Source organism: Phyllobates terribilis, unplaced genomic scaffold (genome assembly GCF_046119375.1).
Source record: "Phyllobates terribilis strain yellow unplaced genomic scaffold, ASM4611937v1 Scaffold_5__5_contigs__length_657084704, whole genome shotgun sequence".
Taxonomy (NCBI): Eukaryota; Metazoa; Chordata; class Amphibia; order Anura; family Dendrobatidae; genus Phyllobates; species Phyllobates terribilis.
In genome coordinates, this window is record NW_027362765.1 from 655696551 (window position 1) to 655719944 (window position 23394).

At 50.2% G+C, this 23394-nt stretch overlaps 8 non-coding genes and 4 pseudogenes across 8 annotated transcripts; all 12 read left to right on the plus strand.

Moving 5' to 3' along the window:
* The first annotated feature begins 174 nt into the window (after positions 1 to 174).
* On the plus strand, positions 175 to 365 carry LOC141150534 (U2 spliceosomal RNA). The gene has a single exon (XR_012246711.1). It is a non-coding gene; the product is annotated as a U2 spliceosomal RNA (small nuclear RNA).
* Positions 366 to 1476: 1111 nt separating this feature from the next.
* LOC141151003 (U2 spliceosomal RNA) lies at positions 1477 to 1554 on the plus strand (annotated as a pseudogene).
* Positions 1555 to 7118: 5564 nt separating this feature from the next.
* On the plus strand, positions 7119 to 7312 carry LOC141150285 (U2 spliceosomal RNA). Its single transcript, XR_012246542.1, has one exon. It is a non-coding gene; the product is annotated as a U2 spliceosomal RNA (small nuclear RNA).
* A 1115-nt stretch (positions 7313 to 8427) lies between these two features.
* Positions 8428 to 8618, plus strand: LOC141149326 (U2 spliceosomal RNA). The gene has a single exon (XR_012245627.1). It is a non-coding gene; the product is annotated as a U2 spliceosomal RNA (small nuclear RNA).
* A 1119-nt stretch (positions 8619 to 9737) lies between these two features.
* Positions 9738 to 9928, plus strand: LOC141149327 (U2 spliceosomal RNA). Its single transcript, XR_012245628.1, has one exon. It is a non-coding gene; the product is annotated as a U2 spliceosomal RNA (small nuclear RNA).
* Positions 9929 to 11042: 1114 nt separating this feature from the next.
* Positions 11043 to 11233, plus strand: LOC141150013 (U2 spliceosomal RNA). The gene has a single exon (XR_012246287.1). It is a non-coding gene; the product is annotated as a U2 spliceosomal RNA (small nuclear RNA).
* A 1115-nt stretch (positions 11234 to 12348) lies between these two features.
* LOC141149328 (U2 spliceosomal RNA) lies at positions 12349 to 12539 on the plus strand. Its single transcript, XR_012245629.1, has one exon. It is a non-coding gene; the product is annotated as a U2 spliceosomal RNA (small nuclear RNA).
* A 1115-nt stretch (positions 12540 to 13654) lies between these two features.
* Positions 13655 to 13845, plus strand: LOC141149329 (U2 spliceosomal RNA). Its single transcript, XR_012245630.1, has one exon. It is a non-coding gene; the product is annotated as a U2 spliceosomal RNA (small nuclear RNA).
* Positions 13846 to 14960: 1115 nt separating this feature from the next.
* Positions 14961 to 15038, plus strand: LOC141151027 (U2 spliceosomal RNA; annotated as a pseudogene).
* A 5561-nt stretch (positions 15039 to 20599) lies between these two features.
* Positions 20600 to 20799, plus strand: LOC141150383 (U2 spliceosomal RNA). The gene has a single exon (XR_012246599.1). It is a non-coding gene; the product is annotated as a U2 spliceosomal RNA (small nuclear RNA).
* Positions 20800 to 21914: 1115 nt separating this feature from the next.
* LOC141151283 (U2 spliceosomal RNA) lies at positions 21915 to 22006 on the plus strand (annotated as a pseudogene).
* Positions 22007 to 22800: 794 nt separating this feature from the next.
* On the plus strand, positions 22801 to 22981 carry LOC141150359 (U2 spliceosomal RNA; annotated as a pseudogene).
* The last annotated feature ends 413 nt before the right edge of the window (positions 22982 to 23394 follow it).

The window sequence follows — 23394 nt, forward strand, 5'->3', positions numbered from 1 at the left end:
TTTAATTGACAAAAAGAAGAATATACATATTTCCAAAAAATGGCTTGTTGACCAATGGAACCTAATTATTTAAAATCTTTGTATTTTTTTGTTTTGGAAATTTCATTTGTCTTTTAACGTTTGGTATTTGTGTAATTATGCTTGTAATTTGTTAAAATTTTAATAAACGGTTTTATCCCTCTGCAGGGGATAGCCAAATTAAAAAAAAAAAATCTGTTCTTATCAGTTTAATATCTGATACGTCCCCTATCTGGGGACCATATATTAAATGGATTTTTAGAACAGGGAGATGGAAAAAGAGCTTGCTCTGTCCACTCCACGCATTGACCTGGTATTGCAGTATCTCCAGGACCGGTGCACCCCTTCTTTAATGCAGTTTCTAAAATCAGAAAGAATTGAATTCAATGTTTTTTGTTCATTTTGCTTGTTTGTCGGATTTTGGGATGGACTCTTTGGCTTTGCTTTTCTTCTCCTCATTGGATTTTTCATGTTCAAAGTTGCAGAAGCCAGATTACAAGCTCATTTTGGTTCAACTTCAGCAACTGTGCATTGCATTGCCATGTAATGTGATGCAATGCTATCTTTCTAGCTCTCCCTTTTTACTTCCTTTTGGATAAACAGACATATTAGGCAAGCATTTTGGAGCTTTCACCTAAATAACTACAGGTGGTGAGATAAGCTGCACAATATAATTGACCTTTCAGTATATTGTTGCACACACACCATCTATTTAGCAAATGCCCTTGTTATCAACAGCAGCCTTTTAAACTCACCTGAGCTAACAGGTATGTGCGCTGGTTACTCTGCTGCGCTTAAAATTTCTTTTTTGGTTTGCTACAATGCCTTTTCTGAAACGTTGTCTCCTTCTGCTGGAACACTGACTTCTTTCATTTAATGCCTGCAGACTATAAAAGAGAACCAACCCAAAAAGTTTGGTTGATTAGTCTGTGGCATTCTGTTAAACTGTTGCTTATGGCGGTCTCTGTGAGCTTCTCAGCGACATTCAGCCAGCCAGGTATCCTGCCTGCAGTAGATGGAATGTGGCAATGGAACGCTGGCTGCGCGTGTCATAATAGGCTCTGAGCCTTTATATACCTGTGCACAGCAGCAGCCACCTTCAGTCTGCTGCTGGACAGCCAGCAGCAGCAGCAGGAGAGGTATGTAATCAGGAGCCCTCCTGCTAAGGGTAGACAGCTGCTCGTTCCACCCCACCCCCCGCCTTAATTGGTTCTCCTCCCTTCCAACGGTGTTGAGGCGGGTGGGAACAGCAGGGGGTGAAGGTGCTGTGTTTAAAGAGGTGGAGTTATGCAGATCTAAAACGCGTGGATTGCAGCAGCAGCAAGCCGAAAAGTGCAGGCATGTAAGGGATCTAGAGGTTGACAACATGTCTTCTTAACGGGAGTCCAGGAGCTCATCTCCACAAATGGACTTTTCAGGATCCTTGGGTGGCTCCGTAGTTTGAAACCAATTCTGGTTATCGCTTCTCGGCCTTTTGGCTAAGATCAAGTGTAGTATCTGTTCTTTTAAAAACACAAGAGCTACGATCTACACTTGACGAGAGCGATCGAACTCGGAAGGAGAAGAGCTTCGGAGCCCAGCTGACATCGGAGTACGAAGGCGGATATCGGTGGGAGGAAGAAGCTCTAAAGAATCCAGAAGAAGACGAAGACTCGGAGAAGAATCGGGCTGTCCTGTGGAATCTTCGAGGAAGAAAATCATCGAGACAAAGACCTTTCGGGGAATTTGTCCAGAACACGACGGGAGAAGAATCTGCATAGCTCCACCCATTCCGGGAAGAGTTCCAGATCCAGCTCCAAGAAGTAACTGCAGGAGGAAAGCCATGGCAAGCGCTGCGAGGAAGGCCGAAAAGAAGAGCCTGGAGCTGGGGACAGCCAGGAGGGCCCAGCCAGGAGCCGATTCTGACCCCAAGGACTCTACCTCCACGACTGGCCAGCAGAAGGGACCCCAGAAGCCCCGCCACGAAGCTCCAGCCCTGGAGCCATGGATGCGGCAGACGGTGGCCCTGAAGCTGAAGGAAGTGGATGGGAGGGTGCCGGACATGTCCTCGGACGTGTTCTGCCAGAAGATGCTGCTGGATCGAGGCTTCTCCAGGTCGGACACCCTCAGCATCCAGACCTTCTTGACGGGGATCTTCTTCGTCACCTTCGCCACTGTGAACACCTGCAGGAGGTTCTGGGAAATGGTAAGCGCAAAAGGACCGGATAATTCTTTCTCTGCCTTTACAGGTAGCTGCCCTATCCAGAGGGATGAAAGGAGGATCACGGTCTCCATGCGCAACCCGCACACCCCAGGCCAAGACATCTGTACCTTCCTGAGACGCTTCTATTTGGTTGTGAAGGAACCCTCTCACATCCTGAATGGACTCGGCTTCTGGACAGGTAAGTGGTCGGTGACCGTTAGACTTCACAGGGACCTGGCGTACTCAGACGGACTTCGGCACCTGCCCCCGACATTCTCCCTGGGCAACTCCTACGGCCTCATCTATTACCCGGACATGCCGCGGAACTGCAGGAGATGCGGCAAGAACGGCCACGAGATGAAGGACTGCAAGGAGGATGCCTGCAGGATTTGTCGAGTGACGGGACACAGCTCGAAGGACTGCCCGAAGAAGACGTCCTGCAACCTGTGTGGGCTGGCGGCTCATCTGTACAAGGATTGCCCCAGGCGTGAGAGATCCTGGGCATCGGTGGTTGCGACGACCCCAGCTACGGAGGACAAGGCCCCGACGACCAGGCCTGTGAAGGTCAAGGACACGACGACCAAGGCCCCAGCGGCCAAGGCCGAGACGACCAAGGCCAAAGCGGTCAAGGAGTCGGTGGCCAAAGCCCCAGCGACGGTCCCAGCAGCTCCGAAGCAGAAGAAAAAGTCAAAGGAGGGTAAGAGTTCTGTCACCCCTCTCTCGATCCCTCCCCCTGCCACCCCCGTCCAATCCCCCCCCACCCCGGCCACCCCTGCTGAGGATTCCACTTCCTCTTCCTCCTTCCCCTACTCCTCAGCAGGTGTCCTTTCCCCTGCCCCGGCAGCCACTCTCCCTCCCCAGACCATGGTAGCGGTGGAATTAACCTTTCCTCCACCCGCCGCTATATATTCCGAGGAGGATTTTCCCCTTCTTGTCTCCCCAGTTCCAACCCGGGGAAAGAGGAAGGTGGAGGACAGCCCTGCTACTGAATCCTCCAAAAAGAAGATTCTGGATTTCGTAGGCGAAAAGGAGGATACCCTCCCTGAGCCAGAAGAGATGGAGCACATGGTTGAGACCCTGGTGGCCGAGCCAGAAGAGGAGGAACTGGTGGTCGCCGAGATTGAGGCCGCGCTGCTTGACCAGATGGAGGAAGAGGGCCTGCTGGTGATCCCGTCACCAGCAGTCAACACCGACGAGGGACCACCCGACCGGAGTGGTAACTAAGGTGTATTGCCTGCGCTAACTTTTTCTTTTTTCCCTACATGATGGCTAATATTAACTTATTTTCCATTAATGTCAGGAGCATCAAGGACAAGTTCAGACGTCAGACTATTTATGCCTTCCTTACTTCCCAGTTGTGTGATGTTTATATGTTGCAGGAATGTTCCCTTCCCTCCTCTAGGTCCTTCAAACATCTGGCCAGGGAGTGGTCCCACGGTCCATCCTACTGGTCCGGTGGGGGTGACTGCAAGTCTGCGGGGGTCGCAATTCTGATCAGGGGGGGCGCATTCACGCTTGAGTCCGTCCAGGAGCTCATCTGCGGCAGGGCTCTTGTTGTAGATGGCAACTGGGCGGGAGAACCTGTCAGGTTCATCAACGTGTATGCGTCCCCACTGAAGAATGAGCGTTTGGAGCTTTTCCAGACCCTGCGGCTTCAGCTTGCCACCACCAGGACCTTAGTGATGGCCGGGGATTTCAACTGCCCCATCGAGGAGGACGGTCGTAGTTCTGGCACATCTGCCATGTTGGACATCACGTCCAAGCTGCTCATCGAGATGGTAACCGAGGCCTCTCTTCAGGACGTGGTGGGCTCCATGGGGAGAGGCTCCACGAACTATTCGTGGAGCCGACCCGATGGCTCACTCCGCTCCAGGATTGACTTTGTGTTCACCTCTCGGGCAGTCAGGCAGAGTAGGCACTCGATGGTCTCCTGCTTCTTCTCCGACCACAGAGCCATTCACTTACAAGGTGTCCTCGGCGACGGTTTTCCGTCCGGCCCCGGCTCCTGGAAGCTGAATTGTGCTCTGCTGGCTCAGGATGAAGTCGTGGAGGAGCTGAGAGCAGCCTACGCAATGTGGCAGTCCTACAAGGGTAGCTTCCAAACAGTCTCTGATTGGTGGGAATATGTTAAACTTGAGTTTCGCTGTTTCTTTCAGGCCAAGGGTCGACAACAGGCGTGTAAGAAGAGGAGGGACTTCAGAGGGCTGCAGCGCGAGCTGCGGTCGCTGCAGGACCTTCTTCACTGCGGCTGGGACATGAGGGAGGAGCTGGAGGAGACCAAGAAGAGCCTGAAAAGGCACTTTGAGGAGGAGTCCAAGCGAATCATCTTCCGTTCCAAAGTGGAGAATCTGGAGAAGGGTGAGAAATGTAAATCATTCTTTTTCAGGAAACTTCATGCCGGTCACACGCCCCTGAACGAGCTGCGAGACGAGAGCGGAAACATGCGACGTGGGAAGGAGGACGTGATGAGGGTCGTCAGCGACTTCTACAGCGAACTCTACTCCCACAAGACTACCGACCCCGACGCTGCTGATAAGTTCCTGTCAGGTATCACTAACCATCTTGATCCTGCAGGCACGGCAGCCTTGGACAAACCTCTGATGGTGGGCGAATTGCTCTCTGCCGCTAAATCCTTTAGGACCGGCAGGACCCCGGGCAGTGATGGTCTTCCAGCGGAGCTCTATGTAGCGCTGGGAGACCTCATCTGTCCGGACCTGTTGGACCTGTACGAGGAGATGGTGGTGGAGGGTAGAATGCCTCCATCTTTGAGGGAAGGAATGGTCACGATCCTGTACAAGCGGAAGGGAGAGAGGTGCGACCTGAGGAATTGGCGTCCCATCACTCTGCTCAACGTGGACTACAAGATCCTGGCCAAGACGATGGCGACACGACTTAAGACGGTCATCGGACGGATCATCCACCCGGACCAGACCTGCGGCATCCCTGGACGTCGCATCGCAGACAGCCTCGCTCTCGTGCGGGACACGGTCGAGTACATCAAGGTCCGCCGCGCACACGCGGCCCTGGTCTCCTTGGATCAGGAGAAGGCCTTCGACCGGGTTTCCCACGAGTTCATGGGCCGAGCTCTGCACCGGTTAGGTTTGGGTAACATGTTTTGTTCGTATGTCCGTCTGATGTATTTTGATATCCACAGCTCGGTGTTGGTGAACGGCTGGAAGACTGACCCCTTCCCTGTCCTCTCTGGGGTCAGACAAGGCTGCCCTCTATCACCTCTTCTTTTTGTTTGTGTTATAGAACTCTTCGCAGAGGCTATCCGGCAGAATGGAGAGATCAGAGGGATCACCGCACCGGGTCCGGGACGACACGAGGTCAAGTGCTCGCTCTACATGGACGACGTCACCGTCTTCTGCGCTGATCGTGGTTCAGTCGACGCCCTCGTCCAGACGTGTGAGAGGTTCGGCCGGGCTTCAGGGGCCAAAATCAACTGCAGGAAGTCGGAAGCCATGCTCTTCGGGGATTGGCAGCCGGCCTCCTCCGCCCCCTTCCCCTTCAACATTCAACCGGATTTCCTCAAGGTGCTGGGAGTCTGGTTCGGGAAGGAAGGAGCGGCCCTCAAGTCCTGGCAAGAACGCTTGGCCAAGGTGAAGCAACGGATCGGACTCTGGAGCCTCAGACACCTCACTTGTGAGGGTAAGGCACTCATCCTGCGTAATGAGGTCCTGCCCGTCTTGCAGTACACGGCGCAGGCCTGGCCCCCACACGTCACTGTGTGCAGGGCCATTACCAGGACAGTGTTTCACTTTGTCTGGGGATCCAAGATGGACAGAGTCAGGCAGGCCGTCATGTACAAGGAGCCTCGCAAGGGTGGGAAGGGCGTTCCAGATATCCCCACCCTCCTGCGATCCTCTTTTGTGTGTGATTGTGTCCGCCGGACTTTGCAAGTCAAGAATGGCTCCGCGGGCAGGTCCATGTCTCGCTTCTTCCTGCTTCCTCTTTGGAGGCGACTCGGCTGGGACAAGTGGGACAGCTCCTTCCCCTACAACTGGACGACGCCATGGTTCTACGGAGACGTCGTTCGATTTGTGGGGGAGCATCAACTGGAGGGACTCAAGCCCGACTTGTGGAAGCCCAAAACTATCCACAAGCTAATCAGAGCCAAGGATGACGTGGAGAACATCACAGGACTTCACCAGGACACGCTGGAGACTGTGTGGACAAATGTGTCGTCTGACAGGCTGACCAACGGGCACAAGGACTTGTCGTGGATGGCGATTCAGGGCGGACTGCCCGTCCGGTCATTCATGCATGCCCGGAACCTGTGCAAGACCCGGTACTGCCCAAGGTGCCCCTTCGTGGAGGAAACATCTTTGCACACTTTTTGGGACTGCGGATTTGCACAGCGCCTATTGACTGCACTTGAGGACGACCTGAGGAACTCTGTCCCCAGGGCGAGCCTATCGCACCATTCTGTGCTTTACGGACTCTTCCCTGGGGTTCATACCGTCGGAGCCATCCAGGAGGCTTGGCGCCTTATGAACTGCTTCAAGGATGCCGTTTGGGTCGCCAGGAACCGGCTCATCTTGAGGAGGGAGAGGATGTCCATCCAGGACTGCCGCAGGCTGATCCACAGCCTGCTCAGAGACTATTCCATCATGGACGGTCCGGAGGACGAGGACGAGGACTAAACCCCTCCTCCCCCTCTCCCCTTATGTGTCTTGTCTTTCAATAAAGCTTCGGGCCTGTGATTTTCCCCTCCCCATCCCCTTTTTCCCAATCCCCATCCCTTATCACGGTTCGTCGTACTGTATTGATTGACATGCTTTTTCTTTCAGATTGAGTGTTTTGTGTAGCATAGGGGTGTGATGTGTCTAGTTAGTGCGTCGTATCCTCATGCTATGTAAATATGATGTAGAATTCTGTGTGTACTGGGCTGCGGCACTGTACACTGTCTGTTAACTTATTTTTTGTGCTAATAAAAGATATATTCAATCAAAAAAATCTGTTCTTATCAGTTTAATATCTGATACGTCCCCTATCTGGGGACCATATATTAAATGGATTTTTAGAACAGGGAGATGGAAAAAGAGCTTGCTCTGTCCACTCCACGCATTGACCTGGTATTGCAGTATCTCCAGGACCGGTGCACCCCTTCTTTAATGCAGTTTCTAAAATCAGAAAGAATTGAATTCAATGTTTTTTGTTCATTTTGCTTGTTTGTCGGATTTTGGGATGGACTCTTTGGCTTTGCTTTTCTTCTCCTCATTGGATTTTTCATGTTCAAAGTTGCAGAAGCCAGATTACAAGCTCATTTTGGTTCAACTTCAGCAACTGTGCATTGCATTGCCATGTAATGTGATGCAATGCTATCTTTCTAGCTCTCCCTTTTTACTTCCTTTTGGATAAACAGACATATTAGGCAAGCATTTTGGAGCTTTCACCTAAATAACTACAGGTGGTGAGATAAGCTGCACAATATAATTGACCTTTCAGTATATTGTTGCACACACACCATCTATTTAGCAAATGCCCTTGTTATCAACAGCAGCCTTTTAAACTCACCTGAGCTAACAGGTATGTGCGCTGGTTACTCTGCTGCGCTTAAAATTTCTTTTTTGGTTTGCTACAATGCCTTTTCTGAAACGTTGTCTCCTTCTGCTGGAACACTGACTTCTTTCATTTAATGCCTGCAGACTATAAAAGAGAACCCAACCCAAAAAGTTTGGTTGATTAGTCTGTGGCATTCTGTTAAACTGTTGCTTATGGCGGTCTCTGTGAGCTTCTCAGCGACATTCAGCCAGCCAGGTATCCTGCCTGCAGTAGATGGAATGTGGCAATGGAACGCTGGCTGCGCGTGTCATAATAGGCTCTGAGCCTTTATATACCTGTGCACAGCAGCAGCCACCTTCAGTCTGCTGCTGGACAGCCAGCAGCAGCAGCAGCAGGAGAGGTATGTAATCAGGAGCCCTCCTGCTAAGGGTAGACAGCTGCTCGTTCCATCCCACCCCCCGCCTTAATTGGTTCTCCTCCCTTCCAACGGTGTTGAGGCGGGTGGGAACAGCAGGGGGTGAAGGTGCTGTGTTTAAAGAGGTGGAGTTATGCAGATCTAAAACGCGTGGATTGCAGCAGCAGCAAGCCGAAAAGTGCAGGCATGTAAGGGATCTAGAGGTTGACAACATGTCTTCTTAACGGGAGTCCAGGAGCTCATCTCCACAAATGGACTTTTCAGGATCCTTGGGTGGCTCCGTAGTTTGAAACCAATTCTGGTTATCGCTTCTCGGCCTTTTGGCTAAGATCAAGTGTAGTATCTGTTCTTATCAGTTTAATATCTGATACGTCCCCTATCTGGGGACCATATATTAAATGGATTTTTAGAACAGGGAGATGGAAAAAGAGCTTGCTCTGTCCACTCCACGCATTGACCTGGTATTGCAGTATCTCCAGGACCGGTGCACCCCTTCTTTAATGCAGTTTCTAAAATCAGAAAGAATTGAATTCAATGTTTTTTGTTCATTTTGCTTGTTTGTCGGATTTTGGGATGGACTCTTTGGCTTTGCTTTTCTTCTCCTCATTGGATTTTTCATGTTCAAAGTTGCAGAAGCCAGATTACAAGCTCATTTTGGTTCAACTTCAGCAACTGTGCATTGCATTGCCATGTAATGTGATGCAATGCTATCTTTCTAGCTCTCCCTTTTTACTTCCTTTTGGATAAACAGACATATTAGGCAAGCATTTTGGAGCTTTCACCTAAATAACTACAGGTGGTGAGATAAGCTGCACAATATAATTGACCTTTCAGTATATTGTTGCACACACACCATCTATTTAGCAAATGCCCTTGTTATCAACAGCAGCCTTTTAAACTCACCTGAGCTAACAGCTATGTGCGCTGGTTACTCTGCTGCGCTTAAAATTTCTTTTTTGGTTTGCTACAATGCCTTTTCTGAAACGTTGTCTCCTTCTGCTGGAACACTGACTTCTTTCATTTAATGCCTGCAGACTATAAAAGAGAACCCAACCCAAAAAGTTTGGTTGATTAGTCTGTGGCATTCTGTTAAACTGTTGCTTATGGCGGTCTCTGTGAGCTTCTCAGCGACATTCAGCCAGCCAGGTATCCTGCCTGCAGTAGATGGAATGTGGCAATGGAACGCTGGCTGCGCGTGTCATAATAGGCTCTGAGCCTTTATATACCTGTGCACAGCAGCAGCCACCTTCAGTCTGCTGCTGGACAGCCAGCAGCAGCAGCAGCAGGAGAGGTATGTAATCAGGAGCCCTCCTGCTAAGGGTAGATAGACAGCTGCTCGTTCCACCCCACCCCCCGCCTTAATTGGTTCTCCTCCCTTCCAACGGTGTTGAGGCTGGTGGGAACAGCAGGGGGTGAAGGTGCTGTGTTTAAAGAGGTGGAGTTATGCAGATTTAAAACGCGTGGATTGCAGCAGCAGCAAGCCGAAAAGTGCAGGCATGTAAGGGATCTAGAGGTTGACAACATGTCTTCTTAACGGGAGTCCAGGAGCTCATCTCCACAAATGGACTTTTCAGGATCCTTGGGTGGCTCCGTAGTTTGAAACCAATTCTGGTTATCGCTTCTCGGCCTTTTGGCTAAGATCAAGTGTAGTATCTGTTCTTATCAGTTTAATATCTGATACGTCCCCTATCTGGGGACCATATATTAAATGGATTTTTAGAACAGGGAGATGGAAAAAGAGCTTGCTCTGTCCACTCCACGCATTGACCTGGTATTGCAGTATCTCCAGGACCGGTGCACCCCTTCTTTAATGCAGTTTCTAAAATCAGAAAGAATTGAATTCAATGTTTTTTGTTCATTTTGCTTGTTTGTCGGATTTTGGGATGGACTCTTTGGCTTTGCTTTTCTTCTCCTCATTGGATTTTTCATGTTCAAAGTTGCAGAAGCCAGATTACAAGCTCATTTTGGTTCAACTTCAGCAACTGTGCATTGCATTGCCATGTAATGTGATGCAATGCTATCTTTCTAGCTCTCCCTTTTTACTTCCTTTTGGATAAACAGACATATTAGGCAAGCATTTTGGAGCTTTCACCTAAATAACTACAGGTGGTGAGATAAGCTGCACAATATAATTGACCTTTCAGTATATTGTTGCACACACACCATCTATTTAGCAAATGCCCTTGTTATCAACACAGCCTTTTAAACTCACCTGAGCTAACAGGTATGTGCGCTGGTTACTCTGCTGCGCTTAAAATTTCTTTTTTGGTTTGCTACAATGCCTTTTCTGAAACGTTGTCTCCTTCTGCTGGAACACTGACTTCTTTCATTTAATGCCTGCAGACTATAAAAGAGAACCCAACCCAAAAAGTTTGGTTGATTAGTCTGTGGCATTCTGTTAAACTGTTGCTTATGGCGGTCTCTGTGAGCTTCTCAGCGACATTCCGCCAGCCAGGTATCCTGCCTGCAGTAGATGGAATGTGGCAATGGAACGCTGGCTGCGCGTGTCATAATAGGCTCTGAGCCTTTATATACCTGTGCACAGCAGCAGCCACCTTCAGTCTGCTGCTGGACAGCCAGCAGCAGCAGCAGCAGGAGAGGTATGTAATCAGGAGCCCTCCTGCTAAGGGTAGACAGCTGCTCGTTCCACCCCACCCCCCGCCTTAATTGGTTCTCCTCCCTTCCAACGGTGTTGAGGCGGGTGGGAACAGCAGGGGGTGAAGGTGCTGTGTTTAAAGAGGTGGAGTTATGCAGATCTAAAACGCGTGGATTGCAGCAGCAGCAAGCCGAAAAGTGCAGGCATGTAAGGGATCTAGAGGTTGACAACATGTCTTCTTAACGGGAGTCCAGGAGCTCATCTCCACAAATGGACTTTTCAGGATCCTTGGGTGGCTCCGTAGTTTGAAACCAATTCTGGTTATCGCTTCTCGGCCTTTTGGCTAAGATCAAGTGTAGTATCTGTTCTTATCAGTTTAATATCTGATACGTCCCCTATCTGGGGACCATATATTAAATGGATTTTTAGAACAGGGAGATGGAAAAAGAGCTTTCTCTGTCCACTCCACGCATTGACCTGGTATTGCAGTATCTCCAGGACCGGTGCACCCCTTCTTTAATGCAGTTTCTAAAATCAGAAAGAATTGAATTCAATGTTTTTTGTTCATTTTGCTTGTTTGTCGGATTTTGGGATGGACTCTTTGGCTTTGCTTTTCTTCTCCTCATTGGATTTTTCATGTTCAAAGTTGCAGAAGCCAGATTACAAGCTCATTTTGGTTCAACTTCAGCAACTGTGCATTGCATTGCCATGTAATGTGATGCAATGCTATCTTTCTAGCTCTCCCTTTTTACTTCCTTTTGGATAAACAGACATATTAGGCAAGCATTTTGGAGCTTTCACCTAAATAACTACAGGTGGTGAGATAAGCTGCACAATATAATTGACCTTTCAGTATATTGTTGCACACACACCATCTATTTAGCAAATGCCCTTGTTATCAACAGCAGCCTTTTAAACTCACCTGAGCTAACAGGTATGTGCGCTGGTTACTCTGCTGCGCTTAAAATTTCTTTTTTGGTTTGCTACAATGCCTTTTCTGAAACGTTGTCTCCTTCTGCTGGAACACTGACTTCTTTCATTTAATGCCTGCAGACTATAAAAGAGAACCCAACCCAAAAAGTTTGGTTGATTAGTCTGTGGCATTCTGTTAAACTGTTGCTTATGGCGGTCTCTGTGAGCTTCTCAGCGACATTCAGCCAGCCAGGTATCCTGCCTGCAGTAGATGGAATGTGGCAATGGAACGCTGGCTGCGCGTGTCATAATAGGCTCTGAGCCTTTATATACCTGTGCACAGCAGCAGCCACCTTCAGTCTGCTGCTGGACAGCCAGCAGCAGCAGCAGCAGGAGAGGTATGTAATCAGGAGCCCTCCTGCTAAGGGTAGACAGCTGCTCGTTCCACCCCACCCCCCGCCTTAATTGGTTCTCCTCCCTTCCAACGGTGTTGAGGCGGGTGGGAACAGCAGGGGGTGACGGTGCTGTGTTTAAAGAGGTGGAGTTATGCAGATCTAAAACGCGTGGATTGCAGCAGCAGCAAGCCGAAAAGTGCAGGCATGTAAGGGATCTAGAGGTTGACAACATGTCTTCTTAACGGGAGTCCAGGAGCTCATCTCCACAAATGGACTTTTCAGGATCCTTGGGTGGCTCCGTAGTTTGAAACCAATTCTGGTTATCGCTTCTCGGCCTTTTGGCTAAGATCAAGTGTAGTATCTGTTCTTATCAGTTTAATATCTGATACGTCCCCTATCTGGGGACCATATATTAAATGGATTTTTAGAACAGGGAGATGGAAAAAGAGCTTGCTCTGTCCACTCCACGCATTGACCTGGTATTGCAGTATCTCCAGGACCGGTGCACCCCTTCTTTAATGCAGTTTCTAAAATCAGAAAGAATTGAATTCAATGTTTTTTGTTCATTTTGCTTGTTTGTTGGATTTTGGGATGGACTCTTTGGCTTTGCTTTTCTTCTCCTCATTGGATTTTTCATGTTCAAAGTTGCAGAAGCCAGATTACAAGCTCATTTTGGTTCAACTTCAGCAACTGTGCATTGCATTGCCATGTAATGTGATGCAATGCTATCTTTCTAGCTCTCCCTTTTTACTTCCTTTTGGATAAACAGACATATTAGGCAAGCATTTTGGAGCTTTCACCTAAATAACTACAGGTGGTGAGATAAGCTGCACAATATAATTGACCTTTCAGTATATTGTTGCACACACACCATCTATTTAGCAAATGCCCTTGTTATCAACAGCAGCCTTTTAAACTCACCTGAGCTAACAGGTATGTGCGCTGGTTACTCTGCTGCGCTTAAAATTTCTTTTTTGGTTTGCTACAATGCCTTTTCTGAAACGTTGTCTCCTTCTGCTGGAACACTGACTTCTTTCATTTAATGCCTGCAGACTATAAAAGAGAACCCAACCCAAAAAGTTTGGTTGATTAGTCTGTGGCATTCTGTTAAACTGTTGAATATGGCGGTTTCTGTGAGCTTCTCAGCGACATTCAGCCAGCCAGGTATCCTGCCTGCAGTAGATGGAATGTGGCAATGGAACGCTGGCTGCGCGTGTCATAATAGGCTCTGAGCCTTTATATACCTGTGCACAGCAGCAGCCACCTTCAGTCTGCTGCTGGACAGCCAGCAGCAGCAGCAGCAGGAGAGGTATGTAATCAGGAGCCCTCCTGCTAAGGGTAGACAGCTGCTCGTTCCACCCCACCCCCCGCCTTAATTGGTTCTCCTTCCTTCCAACGGTGTTGAGGCGGGTGGGAACAGCAGGGGGTGAAGGTGCTGTGTTTAAAGAGGTGGAGTTATGCAGATCTAAAACGCGTGGATTGCAGCAGCAGCAAGCCGAAAAGTGCAGGCATGTAAGGGATCTAGAGGTTGACAACATGTCTTCTTAACGGGAGTCCAGGAGCTCATCTCCACAAATGGACTTTTCAGGATCCTTGGGTGGCTCCGTAGTTTGAAACCAATTCTGGTTATCGCTTCTCGGCCTTTTGGCTAAGATCAAGTGTAGTATCTGTTCTTATCAGTTTAATATCTGATACGTCCCCTATCTGGGGACCATATATTAAATGGATTTTTAGAACAGGGAGATGGAAAAAGAGCTTGCTCTGTCCACTCCACGCATTGACCTGGTATTGCAGTATCTCCAGGACCGGTGCACCCCTTCTTTAATGCAGTTTCTAAAATCAGAAAGAATTGAATTCAATGTTTTTTGTTCATTTTGCTTGTTTGTCGGATTTTGGGATGGACTCTTTGGCTTTGCTTTTCTTCTCCTCATTGGATTTTTCATGTTCAAAGTTGCAGAAGCCAGATTACAAGCTCATTTTGGTTCAACTTCAGCAACTGTGCATTGCATTGCCATGTAATGTGATGCAATGCTATCTTTCTAGCTCTCCCTTTTTACTTCCTTTTGGATAAACAGACATATTAGGCAAGCATTTTGGAGCTTTCACCTAAATAACTACAGGTGGTGAGATAAGCTGCACAATATAATTGACCTTTCAGTATATTGTTGCACACACACCATCTATTTAGCAAATGCCCTTGTTATCAACAGCAGCCTTTTAAACTCACCTGAGCTAACAGGTATGTGCGCTGGTTACTCTGCTGCGCTTAAAATTTCTTTTTTGGTTTGCTACAATGCCTTTTCTGAAACGTTGTCTCCTTCTGCTGGAACACTGACTTCTTTCATTTAATGCCTGCAGACTATAAAAGAGAACCCAACCCAAAAAGTTTGGTTGATTAGTCTGTGGCATTCTGTTAAACTGTTGCTTATGGCGGTCTCTATGAGCTTCTCAGCGATATTCAGCCAGCCAGGTATCCTGCCTGCAGTAGATGGAATGTGGCAATGGAACGCTGGCTGCGCGTGTCATAATAGGCTCTGAGCCTTTATATACCTGTGCACAGCAGCAGCCACCTTCAGTCTGCTGCTGGACAGCCAGCAGCAGCAGCAGCAGGAGAGGTATGTAATCAGGAGCCCTCCTGCTAAGGGTAGACAGCTGCTCGTTCCACCCCACCCCCCGCCTTAATTGGTTCTCCTCCCTTCCAACGGTGTTGAGGCGGGTGGGAACAGCAGGGGGTGAAGGTGCTGTGTTTAAAGAGGTGGAGTTATGCAGATCTAAAACGCGTGGATTGCAGCAGCAGCAAGCCGAAAAGTGCAGGCATGTAAGGGATCTAGAGGTTGACAACATGTCTTCTTAACGGGAGTCCAGGAGCTCATCTCCACAAATGGACTTTTCAGGATCCTTGGGTGGCTCCGTAGTTTGAAACCAATTCTGGTTATCGCTTCTCGGCCTTTTGGCTAAGATCAAGTGTAGTATCTGTTCTTTTAAGAACACAAGAGCTACGATCTACACTTGACGAGAGCGATCGAACTCGGAAGGAGAAGAGCTTCGGAGCCCAGCTGACATCGGAGAAGGAAGGCGGATATCGGTGGGAGGAAGAAGCTCTAAAGAATCCAGAAGAAGACGAAGACTCGGAGAAGAATCGGGCTGTCCTGTGGAATCTTCGAGGAAGAAAATCATCGAGACAAAGACCTTTCGGGGAATTTGTCCAGAACACGACAAGAGAAGAATCTGCATAGCTCCACCCATTCCGGGAAGAGTTCCAGATCCAGCTCCAAGAAGTAACTGCAGGAGGAAAGCCATGGCAAGCGCTGCGAGGAAGGCCGAAAAGAAGAGCCTGGAGCAGGGGACAGCCAGGAGGGCCCAGCCAGGAGCCGATTCTGACCCCAAGGACTCTGCCTCCACGACTGGCCAGCAGAAGGGACCCCAGAAGCCCCGCCACGAAGCTCCAGCCCTGGAGCCATGGATGCGGCAGACGGTGGCCCTGAAGCTGAAGGAAGTGGATGGGAGGGTGCCGGACATGTCCTCGGACGTGTTCTGCCAGAAGATGCTGCTGGATCGAGGCTTCTCCAGGTCGGACACCCTCAGCATCCAGACCTTCTTGACGGGGATCTTCTTCGTCACCTTCGCCACTGTGAACACCTGCAGGAGGTTCTGGGAAATGGTAAGCGCAAAAGGACCGGATAATTCTTTCTCTGCCTTTACAGGTAGCTGCCCTATCCAGAGGGACGAAAGGAGGATCACGGTCTCCATGCGCAACCCGCACACCCCAGGCCAAGACATCTGTACCTTCCTGAGACGCTTCTGTTTGGTTGTGAAGGAACCCTCTCACATCCTGAATGGACTCGGCTTCTGGACAGGTAAGTGGTCGGTGACCGTTAGACTTCACAGGGACCTGGCGTACTCAGACGGACTTCGGCACCTGCCCCCGACATTCTCCCTGGGCAACTCCTACGGCCTCATCTATTACCCGGACATGCCGCGGAACTGCAGGAGATGCGGCAAGAACGGCCACGAGATGAAGGACTGCAAGGAGGATGCCTGCAGGATTTGTCGAGTGACGGGACACAGCTCGAAGGACTGCCCGAAGAAGACATCCTGCAACCTGTGTGGGCTGGCGGCTCATCTGTACAAGGATTGCCCCAAGCGTGAGAGATCCTGGGCATCGGTGGTTGCGACGACCCCAGCTACGGAGGACAAGGCCCCGACGACCAGGCCTGTGAAGGTCAAGGACACGACGACCAAGGCCCCAGCGGCCAAGGCCGAGACGACCAAGGCCAAAGCGGTCAAGGAGTCGGTGGCCAAAGCCCCAGCGACAGTCCCAGCAGCTCCGAAGCAGAAGAAAAAGTCAAAGGAGGGTAAGAGTTCTGTCACCCCTCTCTCGATCCCTCCCCCTGCCACCCCCGTCCAATTCCCCCCCACCCCGGCCACCCCTGCTGAGGATTCCACTTCCTCTTCCTCCTTCCCCTACTCCTCAGCAGGTGTCCTTTCCCCTGCCCCGGCAGCCACTCTCCCTCCCCAGACCATGGTAGCGGTGGAATTAACCTTTCCTCCACCCGCCGCTATCTATTCCGAGGAGGATTTTCCCCTTCTTGTCTCCCCAGTTCCAACCCGGGGAAAGAGGAAGGTGGAGGACAGCCCTGCTACTGAATCCTCCAAAAAGAAGATTCTGGATTTCGTAGGCGAAAAGGAGGATACCCTCCCTGAGCCAGAAGAGATGGAGCACATGGTTGAGACCCTGGTGGCCGAGCCAGAAGAGGAGGAACTGGTGGTCGCCGAGATCGAGGCCGCGCTGCTTGACCAGATGGAGGAAGAGGGCCTGCTGGTGATCCCGTCACCAGCAGTCAACACCGACGAGGGACCACCCGACCGGAGTGGTAACTAAGGTGTATTGCCTGCGCTAACTTTTTCTTTTTTCCCTACATGATGGCTAATATTAACTTATTTTCCATTAATGTCAGGAGCATCAAGGACAAGTTCAGACGTCAGACTATTTATGCCTTCCTTACTTCCCAGTTGTGTGATGTTTATATGTTGCAGGAATGTTCCCTTCCCTCCTCTAGGTCCTTCAAACATCTGGCCAGGGAGTGGTCCCACGGTCCATCCTACTGGTCCGGTGGGGGTGACTGCAAGTCTGCGGGGGTCGCAATTCTGATCAGGGGGGGCGCATTCACGCTTGAGTCCGTCCAGGAGCTCATCTGCGGCAGGGCTCTTGTTGTAGATGGCAACTGGGCGGGAGAACCTGTCAGGTTCATCAACGTGTATGCGTCCCCACTGAAGAATGAGCGTTTGGAGCTTTTCCAGACCCTGCGGCTTCAGCTTGCCACCACCAGGACCTTAGTGATGGCCGGGGATTTCAACTGCCCCATCGAGGAGGATGGTCGTAGTTCTGGCACATCTGCCAAGTTGGACATCACGTCCAAGCTGCTCATCGAGATGGTAACCGAGGCCTCTCTTCAGGACGTGGTGGGCTCCATGGGGAGAGGCTCCACGAACTATTCGTGGAGCCGACCCGATGGCTCACTCCGCTCCAGGATTGACTTTGTGTTCACCTCTCGGGCAGTCAGGCAGAGTAGGCACTCGATGGTCTCCTGCTTCTTCTCCGACCACAGAGCCATTCACTTACAAGGTGTCCTCGGCGACGGTTTTCCGTCCGGCCCCGGCTCCTGGAAGCTGAATTGTGCTCTGCTGGCTCAGGATGAAGTCGTGGAGGAGCTGAGAGCAGCCTACGCAATGTGGCAGTCCTACAAGGGTAGCTTCCAAACAGTCTCTGATTGGTGGGAATATGTTAAACTTGAGTTTCGCTGTTTCTTTCAGGCCAAGGGTCGACAACAGGCGTGTGAGAAGAGGAGGGACTTCAGAGGGCTGCAGCGCGAGCTGCGGTCACTGCAGGACCTTCTTCACTGCGGCTGGGACGTGAGGGAGGAGCTGGAGGAGACCAAGAAGAGCCTGAAAAGGCACTTTGAGGAGGAGTCCAAGCGAATCGTCTTCCGTTCCAAAGTGGAGAATCTGGAGAAGGGTGAGAAATGTAACTCATTCTTTTTCAGGAAACTTCATGCCGGTCACACGCCCCTGAACGAGCTGCGAGACGAGAGCGGAAACATGCGACGTGGGAAGGAGGACGTGATGAGGGTCGTCAGCGACTTCTACAGTGAACTCTACTCCCACAAGACTACCGACACCGACGCTGCTAAGTTCCTGTCAGGTATCACTAACCATCTTGATCCTGCAGGCACGGCAGCCTTGGACAAACCTCTGATGGTGGGCGAATTGCTCTCTGCCGCTAAATCCTTTAGGACCGGCAGGACCCCGGGCAGTGATGGTCTTCCAGCGGAGCTCTATGTAGCGCTGGGAGACCTCATCTGTCCGGACCTGTTGGACCTGTACGAGGAGATGGTGGTGGAGGGTAGAATGCCTCCATCTTTGAGGGAAGGAATGGTCACGATCCTGTACAAGCGGAAGGGAGAGAGGTGCGACCTGAGGAATTGGCGTCCCATCACTCTGCTCAACGTGGACTACAAGATCCTGGCCAAGACGATGGCGACACGACTTAAGACGGTCATCGGACGGATCATCCACCCGGACCAGACCTGCGGCATCCCTGGACGTCGCATCGCAGACAGCCTCGCTCTCGTGCGGGACACGGTCGAGTACATCAAGGTCCGCCGCGCACACGCGGCCCTGGTCTCCTTGGATCAGGAGAAGGCCTTCGACCGGGTTTCCCACGAGTTCATGGGCCGAGCTCTGCACCGGTTAGGTTTGGGTAACATGTTTTGTTCGTATGTCCGTCTGATGTATTTTGATATCCACAGCTCGGTGTTGGTGAACGGCTGGAAGACTGACCCCTTCCCTGTCCTCTCTGGGGTCAGACAAGGCTGCCCTCTATCACCTCTTCTTTTTGTTTGTGTTATAGAACTCTTCGCAGAGGCTATCCGGCAGAATGGAGAGATCAGAGGGATCACCGCACCGGGTCCGGGACGACACGAGGTCAAGTGCTCGCTCTACATGGACGACGTCACCGTCTTCTGCGCTGATCGTGGTTCAGTCGACGCCCTCGTCCAGACGTGTGAGAGGTTCGGCCGGGCTTCAGGGGCCAAAGTCAACTGCAGGAAGTCGGAAGCCATGCTCTTCGGGGATTGGCAGCCGGCCTCCTCCGCCCCCTTCCCCTTCAACATTCAACCGGATTTCCTCAAGGTGCTGGGAGTCTGGTTCGGGAAGGAAGGAGCGGCCCTCAAGTCCTGGCAAGAACGCTTGGCCAAGGTGAAGCAACGGATCGGACTCTGGAGCCTCAGACACCTCACTTGTGAGGGTAAGGCACTCGTCCTGCGTAATGAGGTCCTGCCCGTCTTGCAGTACACGGCGCAGGCCTGGCCCCCACACGTCACTGTGTGCAGGGCCATTACCAGGACAGTGTTTCACTTTGTCTGGGGATCCAAGATGGACAGAGTCAGGCGGGCCGTCATGTACAAGGAGCCTCGCAAGGGTGGGAAGGGCGTTCCAGATATCCCCACCCTCCTGCGATCCTCTTTTGTGTGTGATTGTGTCCGCCGGACTTTGCAAGTCAAGAATGGCTCCGCGGGCAGGTCCATGTCTCGCTTCTTCCTGCTTCCTCTTTGGAGGCGACTCGGCTGGGACAAGTGGGACAGCTCCTTCCCCTACAACTGGACGACGCCATGGTTCTACGGAGACGTCGTTCGATTTGTGGGGGAGCATCAACTGGAGGGACTCAAGCCCGACTTGTGGAAGCCCAAAACTATCCACAAGCTAATCAGAGCCAAGGATGACGTGGAGAACATCACAGGACTTCACCAGGACACGCTGGAGACTGTGTGGACAAATGTGTCGTCTGACAGGCTGACCAACGGGCACAAGGACTTGTCGTGGATGGCAATTCAGGGCGGACTGCCCGTCCGGTCATTCATGCATGCCCGGAACCTGTGCAAGACCCGGTACTGCCCAAGGTGCCCCTTCGTGGAGGAAACATCTTTGCACACTTTTTGGGACTGCGGATTTGCACAGCGCCTATTGACTGCACTTGAGGACGACCTGAGGAACTCTGTCCCCAGGGCGAGCCTATCGCACCATTCTGTGCTTTACGGACTCTTCCCTGGGGTTCATACCGTCGGAGCCATCCAGGAGGCTTGGCGCCTTATGAACTGCTTCAAGGATGCCGTTTGGGTCGCCAGGAACCGGCTCATCTTGAGGAGGGAGAGGATGTCCATCCAGGACTGCCGCAGGCTGATCCACAGCCTGCTCAGAGACTATTCCATCATGGACGGTCCGGAGGACGAGGATGAGGACTAAACCCCTCCTCCCCCTCTCCCCTTATGTGTCTTGTCTTTCAATAAAGCTTCGGGCCTGTGATTTTCCCCTCCCCATCCCCTTTTTCCCAATCCCCATCCCTTATCACAGTTCGTCGTACTGTATTGATTGACATGCTTTTTCTTTCAGATTGAGTGTTTTGTGTAGCATAGGGGTGTGATGTGTCTAGTTAGTGCGTCGTATCCTCATGCTATGTAAATATGATGTAGAATTCTGTGTGTACTGGGCTGCGGCACTGTACACTGTCTGATAACTTATTTTTTGTGCTAATAAAAGATATATTCAATCAAAAAAAAAAAAATCTGTTCTTATCAGTTTAATATCTGATACGTCCCCTATCTGGGGACCATATATTAAATGGATTTTTAGAACAGGGAGATGGAAAAAGAGCTTGCTCTGTCCACTCCACGCATTGACCTGGTATTGCATTATCTCCAGGACCGGTGCACCCCTTCTTTAATGCAGTTTCTAAAATCAGAAAGAATTGAATTCAATGTTTTTTGTTCATTTTGCTTGTTTGTCGGATTTTGGGATGGACTCTTTGGCTTTGCTTTTCTTCTCCTCATTGGATTTTTCATGTTCAAAGTTGCAGAAGCCAGATTACAAGCTCATTTTGGTTCAACTTCAGCAACTGTGCATTGCATTGCCATGTAATGTGATGCAATGCTATCTTTCTAGCTCTCCCTTTTTACTTCCTTTTGGATAAACAGACATATTAGGCAAGCATTTTGGAGCTTTCACCTAAATAACTACAGGTGGTGAGATAAGCTGCACAATATAATTGACCTTTCAGTATATTGTTGCACACACACCATCTATTTAGCAAATGCCCTTGTTATCAACAGCAGCCTTTTAAACTCACCTGAGCTAACAGGTATGTGCGCTGGTTACTCTGCTGCGCTTAAAATTTCTTTTTTGGTTTGCTACAATGCCTTTTCTGAAACGTTGTCTCCTTCTGCTGGAACACTGACTTCTTTCATTTAATGCCTGCAGACTATAAAAGAGAACCCAACCCAAAAAGTTTGGTTGATTAGTCTGTGGCATTCTGTTAAACTGTTGCTTATGGCGGTTTCTGTGAGCTTCTCAGCGACATTCAGCCAGCCAGGTATCCTGCCTGCAGTAGATGGAATGTGGCAATGGAACGCTGGCTGCGCGTGTCATAATAGGCTCTGAGCCTTTATATACCTGTGCACAGCAGCAGCCACCTTCAGTCTGCTGCTGGACAGCCAGCAGCAGCAGCAGCAGGAGAGGTATGTAATCAGGAGCCCTCCTGCTAAGGGTAGACAGCTGCTCGTTCCACCCCACCCCCCGCCTTAATTGGTTCTCCTCCCTTCCAACGGTGTTGAGGCGGGTGGGAACAGCAGGGGGTGAAGGTGCTGTGTTTAAAGAGGTGGAGTTATGCAGATCTAAAACGCGTGGATTGCAGCAGCAGCAAGCCGAAAAGTGCAGGCATGTAAGGGATCTAGAGGTTGACAACATGTCTTCTTAATGGGAGTCCAGGAGCTCATCTCCACAAATGGACTTTTCAGGATCCTTGGGTGGCTCCGTAGTTTGAAACCAATTCTGGTTATCGCTTCTCGGCCTTTTGGCTAAGATCAAGTGTAGTATCTTTCGAAAAGGCGGTTTTGGATGTTGGCCGCCCTAGTAGATTGATACATTATGCACACTGGGGTTTAGGCGCTTGTTAGTACGCCAGGTGGCTAATATAGTCATCTGGTGGAAAGCATGGCCCCCCAGGATCGACGCCATTGGGCCGGGGAAGATCGAAAGCCCGAAGTGTGAAGTGCCCCAGGAGTGGTGACCCTGGGGTGCCTTAACTCACTGGGATTGGGAACCCCACTTGAGTTTATGGCACATTTGCACTAGCACTTCAATATTTCTTTCTTCACACACACCCTTATTCCGGGCCTTCTGGCCTTAGGATGGGGAATTTTTCAATTCCCGGTCGAAGGTCCGGGCAGTATTATACTGTGAAACCTTCACTATTTATTTAATTTTTTTTTGTCACTGTGTGTCCACTTTTTCACGTGTGTCCACGTCCTTACTAGGATTTTGTCGGGATGCGGTTCCCTTACGGGTTCCTCTCTTGGCAGGTCTAGGGGGGGAGTGTGTGGCCATCAGGTTCCGCTCCCCCCTGAACCCCACTGGCTCTCCTCTTTCGGGAGGAGAGCGTTGTTGGCTCCCCTCTTCCGGGAGGGGAGCACAGTCTTTGGCTCCCAGTGCCTTGCTCGGGTGAGAACTCGGGCACGTATTGGGGGTAAGATTGGGTCGCCTCTGGCTCCGGCTGGAGGTGGCTATTTGTCCCTGTTCCTCGCTGTGGCCTTCTGGCTCGGACGGACGGGGAATGGTTTGGGGGACCCTTCTCCTTTTGGAGAGGGTTTCAAGAAGACCAGCATCCTAGTGCACTTTTTTTTGTGGCACTTGTCACTTTTTTAAGCGCACTCGGGTTTTGTACACGAATTCGGGCTTTCGATAAAAAAAAATCTGTTCTTATCAGTTTAATATCTGATACGTCCCCTATCTGGGGACCATATATTAAATGGATTTTTAGAACAGGGAGATGGAAAAAGAGCTTGCTCTGTCCACTCCACGCATTGACCTGGTATTGCAGTATCTCCAGGACCGGTGCACCCCTTCTTTAATGCAGTATCTAAAATCAGAAAGAATTGAATTCAATGTTTTTGGTTCATTTTGCTTGTTTGTCGGATTTTGGGATGGACTCTTTGGCTTTGCTTTTCTTCTCCTCATTGGATTTTTCATGTTCAAAGTTGCAGAAGCCAGATTACAAGCTCATTTTGGTTCAACTTCAGCAACTGTGCATTGCATTGCCATGTAATGTGATGCAATGCTATCTTTCTAGCTCTCCCTTTTTACTTCCTTTTGGATAAACAGACATATTAGGCAAGCATTTTGGAGCTTTCACCTAAATAACTACAGGTGGTGAGATAAGCTGCACAATATAATTGACCTTTCAGTATATTGTTGCACACACACCATCTATTTAGCAAATGCCCTTGTTATCAACAGCAGCCTTTTAACTCACCTGAGC